Source organism: Manacus candei, unplaced genomic scaffold (assembly GCF_025592945.1).
Source record: "Manacus candei isolate 608988 ecotype Guabito, Panama unplaced genomic scaffold, ASM2559294v1 h1tg000011l, whole genome shotgun sequence".
NCBI classification, from domain to species: domain Eukaryota; kingdom Metazoa; phylum Chordata; class Aves; order Passeriformes; family Pipridae; genus Manacus; species Manacus candei.
The window spans coordinates 28,098,352-28,121,470 of NW_026138059.1; the positions used below are offsets into that span (position 1 = coordinate 28,098,352).

The following is a 23,119-nucleotide window of genomic DNA, read 5'->3' on the forward strand; positions in this document are numbered from 1 at the left end:
CATAATATTTGACATTAATTTAACAGGAATGGCCAAAATACATTTTTAAAGATCCAAACATGGCAATCCATGACTTTCAGATTATAAAACAGTCCTGGCTAATGGCAGGTTTGTGCCATAGCAGATTTTTTCTCAGAAAGCTATAAAACCCCATTTCTCAGAATAGTTAAGGTGGAAAGGGACAGTTTGAGATCATCTAGATTAAACCTCCTATTCAAGCAGGGTCATCTACATTTGTTGCCTCCAAAGTCTGTCTGGGAAACCTTTTCCAGCGTTTGATTACATTCATAGCAGAAAAGTTGTTTCTTATATTCAGATGGAATTCCCTGTTTTTTAACTTGTATGCATCACCACTTGTCCTGCCACTGGGCACAACAATTTGCTCCTATCAGAACTTTATACTTATTGATCCTCCTGAGTTTTCTTCCATACTGAATCATCCCCACTCTCACTGCCTTATCTCCACAAAAGATGTTCTAATCCCTTTATCACCTTTGTGGCCCTTTGCTGGATTCTTTCCACTACATTCCTATCTGTCTTGTACTGGGGAGTTCAGAATGGGACCCTGCACTTCAGATGCGTCTCACAAGAGATAAGTAGCAGGGAAAGATCACCTTGTTGACCTGCTAGCAATGGTTTTCCTAATGTAATCAGGAATGTTTTTGTCCTTCTTTGCTATGAGGGTGCATTTTTCCTCATATTTTCCACTTGTGAGGCTGGACATGAGCCGACAATGTGCACTTACAGGTCAGAAAGCCAACAGTATCCTGGGCTGCATCAAAAATGCGGTCAGAACTCCTGAAAACTTCTTCGAAGAAAATATAATGATTGTGGAATAGGAACATGTTATGATCAGGTTCTTTAAAATTATTAGAGAGATGCCTCTGCCCAAATTAAGGTGCAAATGAGACCACATGGCAAAGTCGATAGTAAGAATTTTTATTTAACAGTAAATGTGAGGTAGAGAGAGAGAGAAATAGGAAAAGAGAGAAAGAGGGTGACAGAGAGACAGATTAAGTGGCAAAAAATATCATCACTTCATAATTCAGCTGTCCAAATACTAGCATCTGCAGCCATCTGCTGCAAGATATCCAAGTCATAAAGCCAAAGCACAAGCATGGAGTTCTTGTGTTTTTATTACGAATAAAGCCACACTATTTTGAAAGTAATATTCAGTCTGAGATAAATAGACCCACATTAAGATTTACAAAACATGTATTTCTTGTTGAATGGGTTTGCCTAAGTAAAAATAGTTCATATAATGTTAGGTAAATTACTCTGTGACAGAAAATTTCTAAGGTAGAAAGTGTTGAGTAGAAAAACAAGAATGTGTTGATATATCAAGTTCTCTACTGATATTATAGATGCTGAGTGAATAATAAGAACAGAATAATACAGTGAGCATCATTAAAAATTCAATATCTAATACTCCATGGGTCGTCAGGATCTGCTACTGTCCACTGCCTCAAAAGCGACATGCTGCAGTGACATTTTGAAGCAACATTTACTGAGGTTTTAGTATAACTCACTGTACCTGAACATTTTCAAATTCATTTTTTGCATAGCTTCAAATGAATAGTTATTCTTTCAGTGGTTTTTAGCACCAATCCTTCATGCCTTCCTGAAATCCATAATCTGAAAGAGATTGATTTTATTTTTAACTGACATTTAAAAGTGGCAAAGCTTCTTCTACAAACTGCTTGTCACTTAAAATTGTTGATACTCTGTCATCAAGTGATAACGCAGGATATAATTAGTCCTTTTCAAAATGTTATGCCTTTAAATACAAAAATTATACACATTAACCATGCCTCTTAAAAAATATGATATATCAATGCATGCAAATCACTGTGTCTTTATAAATATTTTCTTAGGAAGCAGAACATCTTATTAATAAGAATCAACCAGAAAGCACTGATCAGCTTTCACAGGGTCAATTTTTCAGTCATTCCAAATTTTCAGGTGAAATCTAGAAGGATGAAATATCAAATATAGCCAGAATGTTAAACCAAAGGAAAACATGATTTATTTTTTTTATAAAACTGTTTGAAAGTATTTGAATTTACTAGGATTAAATTAATTTATTGTGAAATTTTGTGAAAATCAGTGAAAATCAGTAAGTCAATTATCAAAAGAAAAAGACAAAAATTATAGTTTTTATCATTATAGTTTTAAAAGTGTATTTTGGTTTGAATTCAGCTTTCTAATATATGATAAAACCTTCTTTATCTTGGAGTTGTGCAGATATAACCAATTTAAAAATAGGAAAATGATTTTTTGTAAAATATTTCATAATTTTTACATGTGGAAGACATAATAGATTTGAGCAAGATATTCACCATAAATTTAACTGTGGGGGTACAATATTCATAACTTATTCACTATTCAGTCGTGATGTGTTTCTTGCCCTCTGCCTCTGTGGAAATCAAGGTCTTCATTCAAATCACTGACTGCATCAGAATTTTATAAACTTACTATAAAAAATTATTTGTAGAAATATTGGTGAAAACTTAATTTTTTATACTATTTTTCATCTCATATCTTCCATCTGTATATTCATTTTGTATATAAACACACATATATAACTATAGACATGTGTTCATGTATGCATGTCTCCAATGTTCTCCGAAGTACAAGCACTGGTATCTATCTAAGGCCACCTTTCGCAGCTGACACCTTCTCATAAAAAGAGAAATGCACTGTAAAGTGAGTTGGTCCTAAAACGACAGCTGAAAAGAACAACAAATAGGGCCTTCAGCTTGCACATTTTAAGATTCTGACAGAATGACCTCTATTTCTGTCACTTCATAATTTTGTACAATAGTTGTCACAAAAATAGCAGAAAGATATTGTCATGATAATCTCTAGGTCTTGGTCCTGTAACTAGATCTTTATCCTATTCCCTTGCAAAGTCTCAGAGATGCCTTTTTGGTGCTGGGAACTTTTCATTTATTTTGAGCAATCTAAAAGTCAATCAACTGCACCAAGCTACAGGTTCTGCATACTGTCAATGTAGGGGGAAAGAATCCACTAAAGTTTAATTAATTTTGCCCGTTTTAGAAGACAGTGAATTTACAGTCCCACTGTAAAGGCTAGTTTAGATATGTAGAACTGATGAGAGCTGTGGATATCCTACTTTCCAGAATTACGTAGCATAAATCCCACCATAAAAGAGTGCCTGAGGTAAATCACAGATTTCACATTTATGATTGAATTTTTAACTAAATTAAGTCTTTTTTGTTCAACTGGCTAGACAATGATTTCAGTTGCAAGGTGAGATCTTTGAATCAGCAGTAAAAATGGTATTTTTCACGAGATCCACTATTGCAGAAACAAGAACAGAAATAGCTGAAAGGTTTTAAAATATGGAAATTTTTGGAGCTAAAACTCTTGTATTTTGATGAGTCACTTGTTTTCATTTCATAAATTAATAATATCATAGAGCAGAAAACACATTAACAATAAAAAAATCCACAAAAATCTGAAAGTAACACTTTGCATTTAAAGACGCTTGTAAAAATTACTTTTAAAAATAATCCCCTGTTCTTGGAATTACCAAGATTGTAATCAGAATAAATCATGCTTCTGATTTGCATCAATAAGGTATGCTGTGATCTCACTGTTTCCTGTACTTACACAAATATTTCTGGAACGACTTTAATTTACTTTACTTTTTCATCAACATTCTCTTCTTTTCACTGTGTTGGTTGCAGGAGTCGTCCCAGGATGTATCCCAGGAGGAATCTTGAAGTTTTGCAATGCGCTAGCGAATTTATCTCATGTCCCAGTTCCAAGGTAAGTGGGTTCTAGCTGAAGCCAAAGCTTTTATCTTCAGACCTACAAATGTGCACAAAGTCAAAACAAAAAACCAAACAAAAATCACTGCTTCACACATGAAGAATCATGAGGAGGTCAGATTGTGCAAGACCATTTATAAGAAATTCATCTAAGGTTATGTCATGAACTTACCTAAAAGGTTGTACAGTAAGCAGTGTTGTGCAATGCAACTTGAGAAGTTGGTAATCATATTATTTAATTATTGATAATGGCAGCTGTCAAGATAGCACATTCAATATATCAAATTATGCTTGCAGTAAGGGTAACTTCACTTCATCCCATGCAGTGAGATATCTCTTGTGCCATCATATGATTTCAGACTTCCCAAGAAGTATCCCTGAGGACTTTCCACATCTGATCTCATGTCACTCAAGAACCTTACTCTTTTTTACTACTTCCAATAGCTACGGAAGAAAGGAACATTTTCCTAGTTCCAAAATTAAATACATTATAAAAAGTGAGTGTAGCATTTAACTTTTAGCTAGAGCAACTATACAGTACATCTGCTTCAGCCACTATCATGATATTAGCTGATTCTTTCCAGAAAATGACAGTGTGTTTTGTTTTCCTGGAATTCAAGACAAATACCCTCTGTTGAAACCAAAATGTTTGGGGTGATTATAAATACCAGTGATTATGGAAAACACTATTCAGCATGCCAGCAGTATACAGCTTTTGCAAACTTTGTAAACCTTTACTTTTCTGAGAGTGTGTGGTTTGATCCTACTGAATTCAGTCGATCTGACTTTAGTAGCAGCAGCAGGGCAAATTCAGGAGAGGCACTTGATGTACATTTTCATTTTGAGCCCTTTTGAAGTCACTAGTGTTCATCTGCATTAAAAATGCTATTGACAGGGCTCAATGCATCGTTTTCAAGTGATGTTTCAAATCTCACAACAAGCATACTGTTTAAGGAATAGTTCTTCTCCCTAACATTCCCCTTCTCCTTGAGCACCACTTATGTACTGAAGTGCAATTCAGTTTGGAATGGCATACCTGCAGGTCAAAGAACAGACTGAAGGAGTTAAACCAGACATAAATCAGAATGAAATACATGGCTCCATAGAAGGCTCAATAGGATAAAACAAACTATGTATCCATTTGTGCACAGCATGTCTCTCCCAGATGAGCAGAGTTGAGAAAACAGGCTTCATAGACAGAACAAGTGTTGTCCACTGATGTACAAAATAAATCATCAGTCTAAAGAATTTGTCAATAACATGCTGCCCTAAACATCCATATGTCTGCGGCATTAGGCTCATGTTGTTGCAACTAAATGAGATCTCAAACAACACAGAATGAAAAAAAAAGCAGTGTAGCTTAAAGTGGTAGCAGATCAGTTTGTGAAAAAAATGACATTTTTTCTCAAGTTCTTTTTCAGAGCAGTTTAGAAAATGCATAGTCGTTTACAAGAACAAAGAGCACTAGTTTATGCTCTGCATACCTATTAAAAATATAGACAAGCATTGGGAAAATTCTTTGAACAAATTCAGACCACCTACAGTGTTCCCAAATACATGACCAACTTTGGCAATACTGGGAATGCAGCTCACTTAGGTAAATGATGGGATTTAGCACTAAATGCAGTGATGTAGTGGGCTGTTGAGATGGATTCTGGTTTCAACTCCGCCTCCACGTTGTGGGGCAGCTGTAACCAAATCACATTTGTTTCAATATTGGTATTTAATGCATCTTTCCCATTTAGTCTTTGTTCACCTAGGATGAACATGTGTTTGTGCAGTACCTATGCTGCATTTGGTGGTACCACAATACAAGTAAGAACTATCAAAGAACATCCAAGAAACATGAGAGGAAAGTGAATTTCTGAGGAAGTAAAATGTGTTGTATATTCTAGATTAAAGTGATATTTATTATGTTAGAGAAAGCTGGAATTTATTCAGAAGTAAGTATCTCTAGCCTTCTTACTTCTTAAGATAATCTATAAAGGCCACTAATCTCTTTAAGTTATTATAAATGTTCCTAAATTCAAATCTATTTACTTCCTGGTACTTTCTGTCATGATTCATACTGCAATATAGAGGAATAACTAAATCAGAAATAGATAATTTCATTCAAATTATCTTTTACAAATCAAAAACATATAAAAATTTGATGTATTTATAACAATACTATTCACTTTGAGAAAATACGTGTTACTTCATGAAGTTTACATATAAGGAATTCCCATGTAGAAAAGAAAAGGGGCTATGAGCTAGGAAGAAGAGAGTAGATTGTAACTTACTGTCACATGGAAAGGGGAGATTTTGTTGACCCTTAGTGTCTGATTTGTCTGTCAGTGCCCCAGGACAACTGAGACTCTTGTGCCCAACCAATCTGTCAGCATCTCATTATGGGGACCCTTCACTGAAGAGTCCTGCTAAGCCAACAGTGTAAGGGAGACCCCTCAATGGGTCTTCCCACTTTATTCAAGTATGTTATCCACTGCCAATGACTGCCATCACCTATAATGTCTGTACTGTTATAATTTCCATTAGGATGTGAATATAACTTTTCAGTTTCCTCTAATTTTTACCCCCTGCCATCTTCCCACACTTACCATGGGAAGAATAAAGAGAAAAGAATACCTGATTATCATCGGAAGAAACTCAAACAATTTCTTTTCAAGTACTGTACAGAAATAGGGTATGAAGAGTAAACATCAGTTTTCAACACAATTTTAGCAGAACTGAATGCCAAAGTACAAATGGTCTATGTGAAAGCAGGTTGAGCAGACTTTTTGGACTGGCCTGCCATTGCTAATCCACACAAAGATGATTTTGTGTAGTATAATGTGGAGATGACCAGAGAATGCTTAGGAGTCTAAATTTCAAACTGACCTTCAGAGCTGGCCAAGAGTTGTACAGGTATTTGTTATCAGTGGGAAGAGCAGTGAAACATTGTTCATAGGTGTGATAAACTCTTCATGAAACTAACATGTTGGTGAACACCCTCCACCTGAAATATTAAAAATTAGATGCTGGAATGCAAAGACAATATGCCTGTGTACCAAGAGTAGCTTCTTTGGAAATTATTAAGTCTGGAGACTAGTTTTCTCCTGCAATGACATATACATATATGTGTATGTGTGTTTATGTGCATGTGTGTGTCCAAATGCAGAGAGAGAAGGGAGGAGAGAGAGAGGAATAGAGAAGAAGATTCTTGTAAAAGCTAATTCAGAACACCTATTTAGTGGGTTCCTAAAATCATGTAAGTATTCCACAGAATATCAGACAACTGATAGAAAATCACTAGACCAGAACAGTCAATTTTTTTTATTGTTCATGGCTAATTTACCACCTAGGCTTATTGTGAGTTTTCCTCTTATTATCTACTATTCCTTATTTCCATACTGTTTGTTATTTTCATGCAATTGCATACAATTGAATTTGGAACATAAAGCATTAGAGAGAGGAAAATAAATTACAATCAAAGAAAGAAAATTCAAATGAGCAAGTGGATGTCAAAAACTACAAGGCACTTCTTTCCCATCCTTTTAGACAGAACAAGAAAGAGTAAATTAAAATTAAAAGCCAGAAATAAAGTTGCTCAGTGATTTCTACTTTCCTCCTGTCATAACAATTAACCTATGAAAATAATTGATACAAGACTACATTCAAACAAAAAGATTGCAATCTAAACTAATGAAGACACTCACATGGAATAAACACAGGATAACCAGACTTTCAAAATGCATTTTGAAGAAAATTACATACTCACTCTGCAGGGAATGAGCCAATGTATCACAGATGAAACTCAGGAGAAATTACCAATTTAAAAATCAGTCTGTAATGGAGTATAATTTTATTTTACATTTATGAAAAATAAATTTAGAGGAACATGAGAAGATGTTTCTAACCACAAAAAGAACTATGAGCTAACAGGACAACAGGATTGAAAAAGAGACTGAGTTGTCTATTTTCTTTCTTTTTAAAACTCTTGCATTTTATCCTCCTTGCAGACAGCTAGACATATTTGTTCTGAACAGTCTTTTTGACAAGGACATTGTGGACTAAAAGCATCATACTATATTTTTCATTTTTAAGGTACATGCAATCCATCCCCATCACTTTGAGGTAACTTTGCTTTCCAGCAGAATGCTGCAGGTTTTAATCACAAGGCTACTTTTATTCTCAGTATGAGATCAAAATAAATACACCACCAGCATGAACACTTTTCTGAGAGGACAAGAGGGATTCCTGCTTGTCATAACTAATGATGGTGATCAAAGCCAACCAGGTGCTCACACTGACCCTGAGCTTTGATCATTTACTGTACTTTCCAATATCTGAGCCTGGGAGTGAGTTGCCCTAATGGCCTCTGGTTACATTAGTGGCATATGGCAGGAAAAAGGAGTAGAAGATAAGAAGAAGCAAGAAGGAGAGGGAAATGTCTAGCTATGCAGCATGTGCAAGTATAAAAACTTCCAGGTAATTGAAGTAAGCTCATATTGAAGGCTTTTTATACACTGTACATGTTAATGTTATTGAAATACTCAGTAGGTTTTTCATGAAAACTTGTCCCAAAGGGCAATGACACGATCCTTTACTCACCTTTGAGCGATTACTCAAATGAGCAGACTCAGTAGTTTAAAAGGATTTTTGCGTGCGCGCGTGCACGCGTGTGCAAGTGCTCTTCTGAAACCTGTGAAACGTCTGACTCCTCAAAAGAACATATTAATGCTACCTTTTTACACGTTACAAGTATTTTGACTGACTTGCGATTCTTTCACCCATTACTGGCAGTGCCATTCTTGATAGCCACCACTGCACAATCCCTTAACTGCAGACTATGGTGCACTCAGATGAAAAATGTTCTTTATCTTTCTAAGGTTAGTTTCTCATTAGTTCTAAAAGTGGATTATGTGATAGAGTTGATAGCTAAAGGCATTTGGGAAGACTTCCTCCCATCAAGTCTGCTTTACACTAAGTGAATCTTTCTGAAAACACTTTTCTTTTGTCTGTGCTACCACTTGAAGAATTTTATGTAGAACAGCAGCAAGTGTAAATGTACAGATATAACTTAGATACAGAGGTTCTCCAACTGTTGTGCACATTTCAGGTGTTCTCCAAACTCATTGCAGCCACAGAGAATAAATATAGCAGGTGACATTATTATATGGGCCAGAAGCTGATATAATTATTTAATTCACATCATAGGAAAAAACAATGATTAAAAAGAGGTCTTTTTATCTTTTATCTTTTATCTTTTATCTTTGTGAGATTCTTCTTCACAAAATTCAGAGAGAATGAAGAACAATCAGTGTCCTAAGTGGATTAATTTCTTAGCACTTTAATGAAGCAGAAATTCGAGACTGTGCTTTTTAAAAAAGGAAGAAATTTCAGCCTTCAAAATACCTGCACTTCTCAGCATAGGAATGCTTGGGTTTTTTCTGTGCTATGACATCCCTGTTGTAAGCAAGAACAAGAGAGGGTAATCAAAGTTATTCACTCCTAATGAAAACACATTTTTGGCAACAACAATCTAGACGAAAACGCTTACAAATAGGTGAATGATGTCCAATATCACAAATAACAATACAATGAAAGAATGCTTTGGTCTTCCTTTGAAGGGCCCTTACTATGTATATGATCTGCTTTAGACCTAATTCTGCAGACAGTTCCCCTGTTGCATATTGTGTGGCCTCTGAAACCAGAGTGCTGTATCACAAGTTGGTAATTGCACGGTGTCAGATTGCACCTCATCTAATTCCATGTCACAGTAAATTACGGGTGTCTGGGTCCTGCAATATGTGTAGCTTTAAAAAGCCAAACTATGCAATTGCATTATGAGCTAGGTGGTACTGTGGAGCTCTGACCTTGATATGTAATTTAGGTAACTTTCAGTACGTTAACAGTAACTGATGGAAGTATTTTGTAGTGTCACAGGCAATAGAGAAGATATAATATCTCTTATATTTTACAAACTGGAGTTCTGCTACCAAGTAGAAAGCAAAGCTGATATAGTGTTGTATGGAAAGCTGACTGGCATAATGTATTCCACAAGCTTCTATTATGGTGTTATTTGTATCCTTCTGTCGGTATGTTTGTCATTTTCAGGGTTATAAATGGAACATCAAAAATATGCAGCAGAAACTGAATGAATTCTACAATTATTCCTATGTGTATGCCTCAATTTATGTCACATTAAAGACAGCAACACTTGTGATACTTTGTAAAAACACGTATTTTGCATCCTGAGAAATCAGGGCAGATCTGAGCTCTGACTGTGACAATAATGCTTTTTTTTCCTGAAGCAGTTGGCTTTAGAAATACCATCATCTAAGACATGAATTTTTGTAGTCTTTTATATACCAAAAAACCCACCAAAACCAAAACCACAACCACCCAACCCATTTTTGTATTGTAAGTATTTTTACTATGAAGGGTCACCATCATGATGCAGTTTGAACTCGGCTTAATGAAAGATGCTTAAGGTAATTGGAACAGATATCATATTTTCCTATAACTGTCCATAATGCTTTTTACAGTGAGAACATGGTACTTTCTGCAGTGTAATCACAGGATAAGATTCACACTCACTAAAGGTAGGGAGTTCCTAAACTCTAGGGAATTTCACTTATTCTTTGGTGGAAGAAGTTCCCAAGGCTGAATTTTGCAAGATGAGGATTCAAAAACCATTATTAATTCCCTGAAAATTTTAGTTGCCTGATCAAGTCTTCTTATGTCAAAAAGAGTTGGAATTTATGAAATGGTGTCAAAAAAAATATCCTCTTTCACACAGAACCCTATCCTTCTATTAAGGGAAGGTAAATTTTTCAAAAACCATTACCTGATTTAACAGCCTAAATCACATTTTAGAGGTGACTTTAGCATTTAATAACTCAGCCTTCCTTTGAAAGCAACTTGGAAGTTACATGTCATCTGTTTCTGCCCTTTTAAAAATCACATCCTGTACTTAATGCAATCTTTAAGCCCCTTGGAAAAGCTGGTTTTAAATCCTTTTTGAAAATGTCACAGTTGTAAGGGTACTTCTAAACTATGGGAGTTAGAAGCTTTCAATGCATGCCTGGAGTACATTCCCTTGCTCATTCCCTCCATACTAAAGCAATACCTAAGCAAACATTTTTCATCTGTTCTTTCATGGAAAGGCAATGACATGCCTGTACTACGAAATGAATCAAAACTTTTTTTACCTGTATAGAGTAAGGTCTATGTGTGGAAATAAATACATGAGGACAAGGCAGAGGAGTGGAATGAATATTAGGTCATTAATTCTTTTGACTGGCTTGGTAAAATCAAAATGAGTTTTTAAAATGCAGAGGATGAATAGTTGCTGGCATAGTTTATCTGTAATGATCTAGCTACAGTTGTAGCTGTAATATTTTACCTGTTTTTTTGTGTAATACCTCTCTAATACTCATCTCACCTGAAATCACTTATGCTGGAACATGAAAATGTGGAAATTTATGCTGGAATATTATTCCCATTAAAAAACTATCATTATTTTTTGCAGGATGCATGACAGCTGCAAAGAAGAGAGTAAAAATCTGAAAACAAGTTGGTGACTTCAGTTTTGCAAAGACCTTATCCATTTGCTTCACGCTCTGACTTCTGAATACCCCTCTTTGCCCTCATTACAGTATTTACTGTGTGGCTAAAGATGTACATCAATCTTTTAGGATATCTTTGATTAAAGGACAGGACAGAAGTCTGTGCACTCACAGCCCAGAAGGTCAACCACATCCTCGGCAGGTTTAGATTGGGTAAAAGGAAGAAATTATTTTCTCAGAGGGTGTTGAAGCACCTACATAGGTTGCCTAGAAAAGTTACAGATTCCCTATTCCTGGAAGTGTTCAAGGCCAGGTTGGATGGGGCCCTGATATAGTGAGTGGCATCCTTGACCACAGCAGGGGGTTACAACTAGATGATTTTTGACGTCCCTTCTAACCCAAACCATTCTGTGGTTCTATGACTATTATCCTGAGATCCTGCAGAGACCAATAAAGCCTTGTAGAGCACAAGGATGCATGTATGCATAATGTATATGTTGGTCTGGACCTACACCCTCAGCAGTTCTTTACTCAATGCTAAAACTATGGTGTTGCTGCAGTTGGGTGTTTTTATTCTTATTATTATGAACTAGAATGAAGTTTAGATAGCTGAAAAGTATAAGCAATGATCACATTTGAAAACACAGTAGGATATAGCACATCAACACTGGAATGCTACAAATGCAGTATTTAATGTTCGTAGGTGGCTGTTGTGACTAGAACCAGGTTTTTAGTCAAGTAAAGAGGTATTTCTTGGCATTATAGGGTCACACCCTACTGTCAGTTTTAAGTAGCACTTTGTATTGATCTCAGTGGGTAGTTGTGTTTAAAAATTGATGGCATGACCTGGCCCTTAATATGAAATGTCACCTGAAAAGAACACACAGATTTTGCTGCTCTCTGTACAGTGAGAAAAAATAGAGTAGGAAGGAGGAGGAAACATAACAGGCCTCATGCTATCTTGAAGTATGTGGAAGGCACAGAATTTTAAACAGTATTAATAGCTTGAGTCTCAACCTGCTTAATAACCAATATTACCTTAATTTATTTCCTACGACTTCAGTAGAGTTGCTTTGGATTTACATCTTTGTTAATTCAATCAGAATATAAATACACTTGGAATTAAATGCAGAAATATATTAATGAAAAAATATTCAAAGTGTCTCATAAATATTTTGTTATTGAAAAGATTTTGGATTTGGAAGCAGAACCTGAAGAGTTATATTAATATTTCCAACTATTCTCTCAGGTTTGAAACCTATGGATGTTGCACATCCCTTGGGCTGCAAGTTTGTTGTATTTTTCCAGTCTGAATATCAACGAACAGTTTTCTATCAGTCTTAAAATTTACAACAAACTGTAAAGTATTTGTTTATTGTTGGACCAGATAATAAATTCTAAAAGATTTATCTATCCTGATTCAAGCTCAACTTTTCTATATTTTTCTTGTTCGTGTATTCATATGTTTTTTATAAACTCCCATTTTTATTTGACAGCCAATGATCTTTTATTTTATTAAAGAGACTTAAATTCAACCTCTCAACCATGCTGTAATCATTTTGATCTTCCTGATTTGCTTCTCCTCATACCAACATCTGCTCATAACATTTTACCACATAGCAAGGCTACATATTCAGTGTGAACAAAATCTCTCATCCCCATTCCATGTTTTTTGGTTTTGTTTTTTTTTTCTCCTTTGTTTTACCAAAGGGTGCGATCTGGTTCAAATTACAATATGAATACAGCATAGCAGAGATGTATGCAATGAAGATTAAAAATAAGTCATTGAGCTCACTGTAACTTCCTCAATGTCAAAAAATGTGCCATTGTAAATCCCCTGGGACTGCCTGAACAATACTTGCATATTCCAGGCCTTATGTCAGCCTGATACCCATCTGTCTATTTGCTAAGCTCAGTCTCTCCTGTCCTTTCTGGTATCACTCCTTCTATTGTGGGGGAATGGGAGAGGAGGGGCTCTGAACAGCAAAATTTCCCTTCATTTTGTTCAAAGGTGAGGTCCTCTGGACATGATATCTCCCTGCAAGATACTCTAACTTCATTTGCATGCTGTTGTGGGATGTTTTTGTACTAATCCTAAAAGTAACAAATCAGCACGTAACATTTTAAATAACCTCAAGTATCATTATTGTATTTGAATAATTTAGATCAGGATCCTGACTCCAGCTTGCAAATAAACAGTTTTGATAAATCTTGGTACTGGGGTTGCGGTTTTGTGGTATGCACAGCACAGAATTTGCAGACAAATCAGAAGACAGCAAGAAGAGGTAACATTAAACTCTTCTGATTTGTACCACTCTACAGCCTAAGTTATCTGGCATAATTTTGAACCTCTCCAGGAATGTCCTCCGTGCCACAGTACAATACACACTCTCCGAAGTGTGACATGGCCTTAGTCTGGGATGTCATTCCTTTGGCACCATATCTGAGCTAGACTTTTGGGGGATTCTTTGAGGAGGAATGATCAGTGAAATATCCCCTCACTTGCAGTATCAAGACTGAGATCTGCAGCTGAGTCATTGTACAAAGCTGCTTCTTATGAACATTTTGTGATCATGCTGTAGGCAGAGGTGTGCAAATCTGTCACAGCCACGAGAACAGTTAAATACTCCTGTAATTAGCAAAATGTACATTCTTTGACTTTTTGTCTGCAGTAAAATAGCAATGCATTTGTTTCCTCCCTATCATCATATAATCAATAACTGATATAACATTAAAAATACATATCTACTACAAGCACTCTCACTGAGATATTCCCAGATCACTCTTTTCTTTTTTTTTTCTTCAACAATTTTGAAATTCTGGTGGATGTGTAATCAGTCATGGGATGGTTGCTGTAGTTGTTTACTTTGGCTGAACTCTAGGTATCCACCAAGCCTGCGTAGATTCCCCCCCTCCAAAAAAAGGGAAGACGAAAGGAAAAAAAACGTGAAAAACCTGGGCTTACCAAGGAAGAAAGTTTATATTTACACAGAGAGAAAAAAAAAAAAAAAGAAGAGACTAGTAGTGTTACAAACACACAGGTAAAGGAAACTAACAGTAAAAAAATTCTACCTCCCCCATGGAACGGCATCTCGGACAGGCGTAGCTGCCTACAGGACCATCCCGGAAGAAAGAAGAGGAGCCAAGCTAATTCTCCCTTCCCTCTTATAGTCAGACTGATGTAACATGATATAGAATATCCTGTTCCTCCCGGAAAGAGGAAGTGTTATTTTACTACACAAACCCACTACAATCTCCACCCCTTATTCCATACCATTTTACGTCGCACCCATATCCCATTATTCGCCTATATCCTGCACTTGTACAGGTCTTGTCTTCTATGGTGGTCTCATCGTTGAACACCAGTATCAGCTTAGTTTGGGTGTTCCTCATCTGATGACTTTTCCTGCAACATACAACTCAGAATACAAATTATTTTTTTCCCAAGGTTAAATCTCCTTGAGGCACGCATTGGGTTTCCCCATCTTCTGTCATTATCCACCAAGTGTATCCAGGTCCTTGAGTAAAGACAATCCCACGGATGGGTTTGCCTTTGCTCAAGGGAGGGTTAACCTAAACTGCTTTACCTAACATACCTCTCAAGTGAATTACTGGACTTTGTCTCCATCCACAGTGGGGAGGGACTCTGTTTAGGCAGGGCTGGCTCGATTGACGGAGCTTCTAGCGTTGACTAGCCAAGTAGCCTTTCCTAGATGCTGATCCCAATTTTTGAAAGTCCCCCTACCCTATGCCTTCAAAGTAGTTTTCAGCAATCCATTGCATCACTCAACTTTTCCAGTGGCTGGTGCATGATATGGGATATGATACACCCATTCAATGCCATGTTCCCTGGTTCAAGTAGAAACTAAACTGTTTTTGCAATGAGTCCCATTGTCTGACTCAATGAGCTCTGGGGTGCCAAGTCTCCACAGTACTTGCTTTTCAAGACCCAGAATGGTATTTTGGGCAGTTGCATGAGGCACCGGATAAGTCTCTGACCATCCAGTGGTTGCTTCCACCGTGGTGAGAACATAGCGTTTACCTTGGTGGATCTGCGGCAGTGTGATATGGTCAACCCGCCAGGCCTCCCCATATCTATACTTATCTGATGTGGTTTGAAGCTGGTTCCCTGCCAAGTCTTCAAACCTCACCACAAGAACTCCCCCCCAAACCCAAGGGAGAAGAGGGAAAAAAAACCAAGAGAACCGAAACGAGAGAGAGAGGCAGCTAAAGCAATATATATATATATATATTTACACTTATATTACAGTTATATACAATTGAAATATATATACAATTTCACAAGGAAAAGGGAAAGGGAAGGGGGAAGGAAAAAAAAGGAACAAAACCAAAATAAAATATCCACAATCAATAGCCCAAGATCTAGCAACTAAAAGAGTTAGCAAAAGAATATCTTACTACTCTCTTTGGGACAACAGAAAGTTGCGCTGGAACGACCACCGGCAACCTCTGTCTCCCAGGGTCGGCAAGGCCTTACCAGGCCTCACTCCCCAACACGACAGACTCAACAACAGGGAAAACCCACACCTCCAAAGCTGCCGGAAGGAAAGAGGGCCGAAGACCTTTCCTCCTTTCTTCTTATACCCCAGCTTACGTAAAAATCTGGGCACTTCCTTGGTTACAAACTGGTCACCAAGGAAGGCCTAGACTAAACTACCACATTCTCCCAATGTCCACCATACCACAGGGGTTTCACTGTCTTTGTTTAGTGGCAGTGCATGTCTCACAATCATGGAAAACTTGGGAAATAGTGTCCAAAGTTAGATCCACCTCTTGATCTTGTGCCCATCTGTAAGTGGTATCTCTACCCTGATGGCCTGAAGCATCATATGCCCATCGAGCTAAGAACAGTTGTCCCTTATGCTACCAATCTAGATCTACGTGCGACACTTTGACTTGTGCAGCTCGGTCTGCTTGTTTGTTGGTTTGATGTTCTTCATTAGCTCAATTTTTGGGTACATGGGCATCTACATGGCAGTCTCTCACAGTCAGCTTCTCAACCCAAGTGGCAATGTCTTGTCATAAATCAGCAGCCCAGATAGGTTTTCCTTCACACTTCCAATTAATCTTCTTCCACTGATCCAGCCACCCCGACAGAGCATTTGCTATCATCCATGATAAAGCCTTGGCCATTTCTCTCATTCAGCAATGTCCAGGGCCAATTGAATGGCTTTGAGTTCTGCAAATTGGTTCGATTCACCTTCCCCATCAGTAGGTTCTGCCACTTGTCGGGTGTGACTCCAGACAGCTGCTTTCCAGTTCCGGTTCTTCCCTACAATACAACAAGAACCATCAGTGAAAAGGGCATAATGTGTTTCTTCTTCAGGTAACTGCTTGTATGGTGGAGCTTCTTCAGCCCGATTCACTTGTTCTTTTTCCTCCTCATCAGCCAGACTGAAGTTTCCACCTTCAGGCCAATTCGTTATGATTTCTAGGATTCCAGGGTGATTTGAGTTTCCAATTTGGGCACACTGTGTAATCAAAGCAATCCATGTAGCATCAGTGGCATGCTTTCTGGACATGTAAAGGGGTCACCTTTTCTTTGAACATCCAGCTCAGCACCGGTAGTCAGGGTGCCAGGAAAAGCTGTGTTTCTGTGCCAATCAGCTCTGAGGCTGCTTGTATTCCTTCATAAGTCACTAAGATTTCCTTCTCCGTGGGGGTGTATTGGGCTTCAGATCCTCTGTAGGTTCAGCTCCAGAAACCAAGTGGTTGGCCTTGGGTCTCACCAGGTACTTTTTGCCAAAGGCTCCAGGAGGGACCATTATCCCCGGCTACGGAATAAAGTAGTTTTTTCACATTTGGTTCTGTCCTGACTGGTCCAAGTGCCACGGTGTGTGCAATCTCCTGCTTCTGGTGTGAAGTCCGAGGCAACAGGGGGTGTTAGATGCCCTAAGAACCTGCCTAAATTCATCCACATCCCTTGCCACCCAGGAACTGTCCCCTTTAGAGAACATCCCAGTAAATTCTCTCTGGAAGTTGATTTTGTCCTGGCACAAGGCAACAAAAACAACACTACCTTCCCCACTCCCTATAATGTTTTAAGAGCATTGGTTATGAGCAGCAATATAGTCAGACAACTCAAGTAAGGATTAGTAAGGATTGTGGGTGCTTTCATTATCAGGCCCTCTATGTCAAAATTAAGAAGAGAAAAAAAATTGATTTCTTTCCCCTCTGTGACTTTTAAGGGATAAGTCCCACATCCTATCAAAACTCTTAGTAAAATTACAGGAATATCCACTAGAACTGGGTGAATTGCCCTGTTTTTGTTATATGTTCCTAGGTTAGCAAAACAAATAGATGAGGCAGTTATTATATAAACAATCTTCCCTTGGCAGTTTTCCCGGCCAATGCACCAAAATTTGTAGTTGTTTACTTTGGTTGAACATCAGGTGTCCACCGAGCCTGCGCAGATTCCACCCCCCCCCCCCAAAAAGGGGAGGCAAAAGTAGAAAAAATGTGAAAAACCTGGGCTTACCAAGGAAGAAAGTTTATATTTACACAGAGAGAAAAAAAAAAAAAAAGAAGAGACTAGTAACGCTACAAACACACAGGCAAAGGAAACTAACAGTAAAAACATTCTACCTCCCCCACAGAACGGTGTCTTGGACAGACGTAGTTGCCTACAGGACCATCCCAGAAGAAAGAAGAAGGGTCAAGCTAATTCTCCCTTCCCTCTTATAGTCGGACTGACATAACATGATATAGAATATCCTGTTCCTCCTGGAAAGAGGGAGTGTTATTTTACTACACAAACCCGCTACAGTTGGTTTGGAAATACAGATTTTGAGTTGTTGGCAAACATGCATGGTCTGCTTTGTGTATCATTGCATCTTCTTGCTCGCTATGTGAGTGTCGTGGTTTGAGAGCCCCCAAAAATTTAATTCCCTATCTTCAAACCCCCTCCCACATCTCAACTCAATGTGAGAAGGTTTTTTCCAGACAACTACAAGAGACTTAAAATGGGGAAAGGGAATATATTACAATGACTGTACACATAAATATTATAATACATTACACACATGATCTCAAGTATCTCTACTATGATAGATCAGTATTTACAATGGATCAGATCTCTTCTCCCCTCCAAATAAAAGTCCAGGAGGGAAGAAGGAAAGATCCTTTCCAGTCTCAGAGGAGCAGTTTCTCTAGGGCAGCAGTCATCTATCCTCTTCTCATGCAGCAGCTGATAACTGGATTTCTGCCAGCACACACGAGGGGGGAATCCAAGCCCCCTTGACCACTCATCTTTCAAGTGAGGGTCTTCTTTCATAGACTGTGTTCACCAGGACAAGGGTCACTTCACTACATCATATCACGAAGCTCAGGGGTCTCTGTGACAGTCCTTATCTCCAGGGGATTCAAGCCCCTTTGCAGAGCTCCTGTGCTCTGCCTCAAGCAGCAGGGGGGCCAAGGTCACCCCCCTCTGCATTCTTTCTCTGAACTTTTTAGCTCTTCTCTCTCTGGTGCTGCATGTTGCATTTTAGGACTTCCATCCAGTAGGAGTCCACCACCCCAACTTAAGAGGGGTCTCAAAAGGGGTTTGGGGGGTCTGGTTCAGTTCTTACCCCCAAACTCTATGTAGAGCTCAGTCCTACTCTCTCTCTCCCTCTCCCTTCATTAGACATCTCTGTGTCTTCCTTACTCAGCTGCATGTTGTTGTCGCTGCTCAGTCTTATCTCTCTTGGCTCTCTGCCACCGCTCTGGCCAGTGTTGTTCTGCTGCTGCTTCTGCTGCTGCTCTGTCTCTGCTCACTCACGGTGGAGAAAACTTTTTTAGCTTTGAGCCACAGGTACTTAGCCCAGCATTACGCTGTTCCAAGTCCCCGCAGCCCCCCCCAGCAAGGGGCTGGGTGGCCCCAGAGGCACCAAGGGGCTTTGAGCCCTTTTTCTCGGGGCCTCAGAACATGGCTACCACTTCTACCACCAAACTACAACTAACTTTCTCTTCCATTTGCTTGTGGTATGTTTATATTTCGCAGAAGAGCTCACTGGGTGAAACTTCAAACTTCCAGGGTCACTACCCCCTGGGGTTTTACCATTTTATAACTGCAGGGGGAGAACTGTTTCCCCCCACTACAGTGAGACAAGAAGAACATGTCGTATCCTGGTGCCTGGAGGACCAAAGAATGCAATTCCCAGGCAACATGCTTCGTTGGCTTCCCGTAGGATGTTGCTATCTCTGCATCTCCTATTTCTCTTGAACTAGAAGGCTAAAATGTTACTACAGGAAAACAGATAGGCAGACAAAGCCTTGCACTGAACATGATTACACAAAAGTGCTTTCCTTAGGAAAGCAGGGGAGGCAGAAACTAGCACGTGATTGTTAAAATAGGCTATGCTGCTTCTTGATCACTTCAAGCAGAATGAGCATTTTCCTGAAAGGGAGTCTATTGGCCTCCTTTATCTTGTATGAGAAATGCTTGCTCTGTTCTGCTGTTATCAAGTGACCTCACTTGTCACCTGATTTCAGGAAGGTATCTGAGTAGGTGCAGCATATTACATGTCTCCTTTGGATTTTTCGGAAGTAGATGTTATTCTCTGGCATCAGATTTATTTGTTATTTGCGGGTGGCTGATGATATGAATTATAGCTGCTCAGCTTTATTACTGAAATATATAAAAGAAAATATCTACTACTCCCTGGCAATTACTTGCTTAATGCATACAACAGAATCTTCTGAATGGTCTCCAAATCAGTATGTGACTGCCTGAAGCTTTATTTATCTACAAAAACTGATGACCTATTCAGTTATGTGATAGTCATCTTCAGCTTTTCTTACATCCCTAAATTAGGAGATACGTGGTACAAGCAAAATCACAGAATTCAGAAACACGACTTGTGCAAAGCAATATTTATTAGACTGTCCTTTTATTTAAGTATTAGCAAAATGTATGATCTTACTTTATGTATGTTATTTACACAAAAAAAGGCAAGTCTGCCTTGGTTAATATGTTTGCCATCATTTAGGAAAGTGAAAAAATTGTAAACTCAGGTAAAAAAGGGTTTGGGAACTTAGATTTCTCACTTTGTGAACAGCCTGTCTCTATGAGTCTTTAAAGGAAAATCACTACTTTATTAAATGCTACATTCAGGAAAGAAACAGCTACAACAACCAAAACCTCAGATTCTGAAAATTAAATGAGCAACGATACCTTAATATACAGTCTAGAATCACACAGTAAAGTTCTAGATAGAAATAGGTAATATTTATTTTTTTGTACTGTGAGTATATCTTTTTTTTCTCTTTAGGTAGTTCTTCAGTTGTCATGTATGCATTGTTGATTGTATAGCTCTATTTATTGAAAAAGCAGCATAGACACCTAATACATTCAACCTGAATTGTCCAGTTGGGGCTGGATACTTGCTCTGGAGGTCCTGTGGCACTTAAAAAATGTGAGCAATCCTGTACTTGATTTGTGAGATCAATGAACAAAGATAATTTCTTGGCATTTGTTAACATTCTTTTCTGAAAGATATGGCATTATAATTTATCACAGAGCCTCATGGACAAGTTAGGTAATAGCAAAAATGCCATTTTACAAATACATTGGACACACTTCAGCCATCAGGAAACAACAACCCCCACTATGTTTATTTCCTCTTCAATAGTGATAGTTGCTTCTGAACAAGACCGTCTACTTTTCTCAGCAAGACATATTTTCCTTATGCTACAAAACAAGAGGTTTTTGAGTTATATACTGATACACCACATCACATGCAAGACAAACTGTTTTAGAGTGAACAAATAACCACATGTATGATCTAATGTACAACCCTTTTTGGAGCGAAGATTGAATATGCCACACATCTAATGAATGGCTGCCTGCCCTACGCTGCTGTATGTACAGTAATACCTACTGTACTCTATAGCTGATCTTCAGGCTACCACAGAGCTAAAATGTTCATACAGTGTGTCATTATTTCCTCAGACAATTCTCATATTTATCTTTCTCTGCTTTTATTTCCCAGTGTTGTACTGTGCATTTTGGGAATTCTTCAGTGCGGTATATCTGAAAAAAAATTATCTCAATATAGTGTTTAAAATGTAGTTCTCAACCAAGATTTTAAAAATTAAGCCCAAAGGAATAGAGTGAACAGAAATAGAATTCTGGATTTGCACTGATTGAAAACTGATGTTGTACAATTCCCATTTTCCTCTACTCAGATATCATAATTCAAGTTTCTGTTTGCCTCTCTTTTCTTTTCATACTGCTTTTTTTTCAGAAGGAGGAAACAACATTCCCTTTCCTTATGGGTGTTCTGGGACTATCTAATGACAAAATATTGTATATTTCAACAGAAAATTACTCATCTCTCACACAAAAAAAGTGTTTTCTGCATGTGATCTTATGGTAACTAATACAAGAAAGGTATTTTAAGCCATCTCACAGATCTCAATGTTATCACTGCCATATATCCTCCAAGTGCTCTATTATTTATTAATATTGGTATATTTTATACCCTAATTCATGTCATTGTATGATAAAATATTGCTTAATTTTTTTTCAGAATCATGTCAAAGTATTGTAAAATAGATGTATACCCTATTTGCCTAGTTCCTAATGCATTTGTGCTCTTAGTTCAGAGCAGTGTTTTAACATATCACTAACTTATATTGCGTTCTAAGCAATTCCCAAGATGGTCTGATGTTTAAGGAGCTTTTTCCTTGATACTAGCTGAAGAACACAGGAGACTCCGCTCCAGCACCTGATAACTTAACCACGAAGAAAAGAAGCCTACAAAAGCCAATGCTGAATCTGTATAGCTACAAGTGCTGACATTTTTTGCCAGAAAGAAAAATCACTACTATTGAAAGATTTCAGAGACAGTTCTAAACTTAATTATTAAAATCATAAATGTCTGTGTATTTGTTCATAAAAAACACCGAAAAATCAACTGAAGATGGAAGTAATTTGACTTTTTAGGATATGAATGACATAGCAGTACAAAAAGGCAGTCTAGCCCAAGATATCCTGCTCCAGCCTTGTGAATGGTTGCAGTTGCTTCCAATGGAATACCTTTCACAGCCTCCATTGCTCTTTAAAATGAAAATAACTTAGATTATGGGTTTGTGCTTAATAAAGGTGTCAGATGCAAAAATATTACTAATAGCAAAATATAACACTTATAGATATCTAACATTCATATTAGCACCTGTCCATTGCCTAACAAATTTTAGAAAAGTTGATTTATTGGCAGCTTTATCAGATGTTTGACAAAGTTTTATTGATACTGACACGAAAAGAAATGCATATTCTTTGATCTTTAATCTTTGAAAATATATCTCATTCCAGTTCAAAATATAGAGTGAATGGGGTTTTGTGGATTTTTTTTAAAGAATTAAGACCAAAATATGACCCCAGAGTAAAGTGTCCGTATTAGCCCATGTGGTATATTACCATAGGATGCTATGTCCTGACCAACTGTCAAAAGCTAGAATATACTCATCTGTGTATATGGGTAAAATCTGCTACGTATTTTCATGTTTTTTTTTCTTTTCAAGCCACAAGTACAAACAATTAGACACATATCTATGTGAGCAACCAACACTGTACCCGTTTTAGTCTCCGCCTTTTTGAACTAGTAAAAAGATTGTTTAGGAGGAGCTAAACCCCTGGTTTTCCATAGTAAACTGTATTGCTATTTTGAGAAAATACATAGAATAAGTGGCCATGGCAGCATATAGTGTGTATGATGCTCAGTATGTTATTGAACCATTTCTCTGGAAGATGCATGGTTATATTCTGAC

General features: G+C 37.8%; 1 long non-coding RNA gene across 1 annotated transcript; it reads right to left on the reverse strand.

Moving 5' to 3' along the window:
- Window positions 1–991: 991 nt before the first annotated feature.
- On the reverse strand, window positions 992–18,135 carry LOC127466871 (uncharacterized). The gene is made up of 4 exons (XR_007902891.1): window positions 17,954–18,135; window positions 3,970–4,241; window positions 3,637–3,837; window positions 992–1,635 (listed from the first exon to the last, which is right to left on the reverse strand). It is a non-coding gene; the product is annotated as an uncharacterized LOC127466871 (long non-coding RNA).
- Between the last annotated feature and the right edge of the window lie 4,984 nt (window positions 18,136–23,119).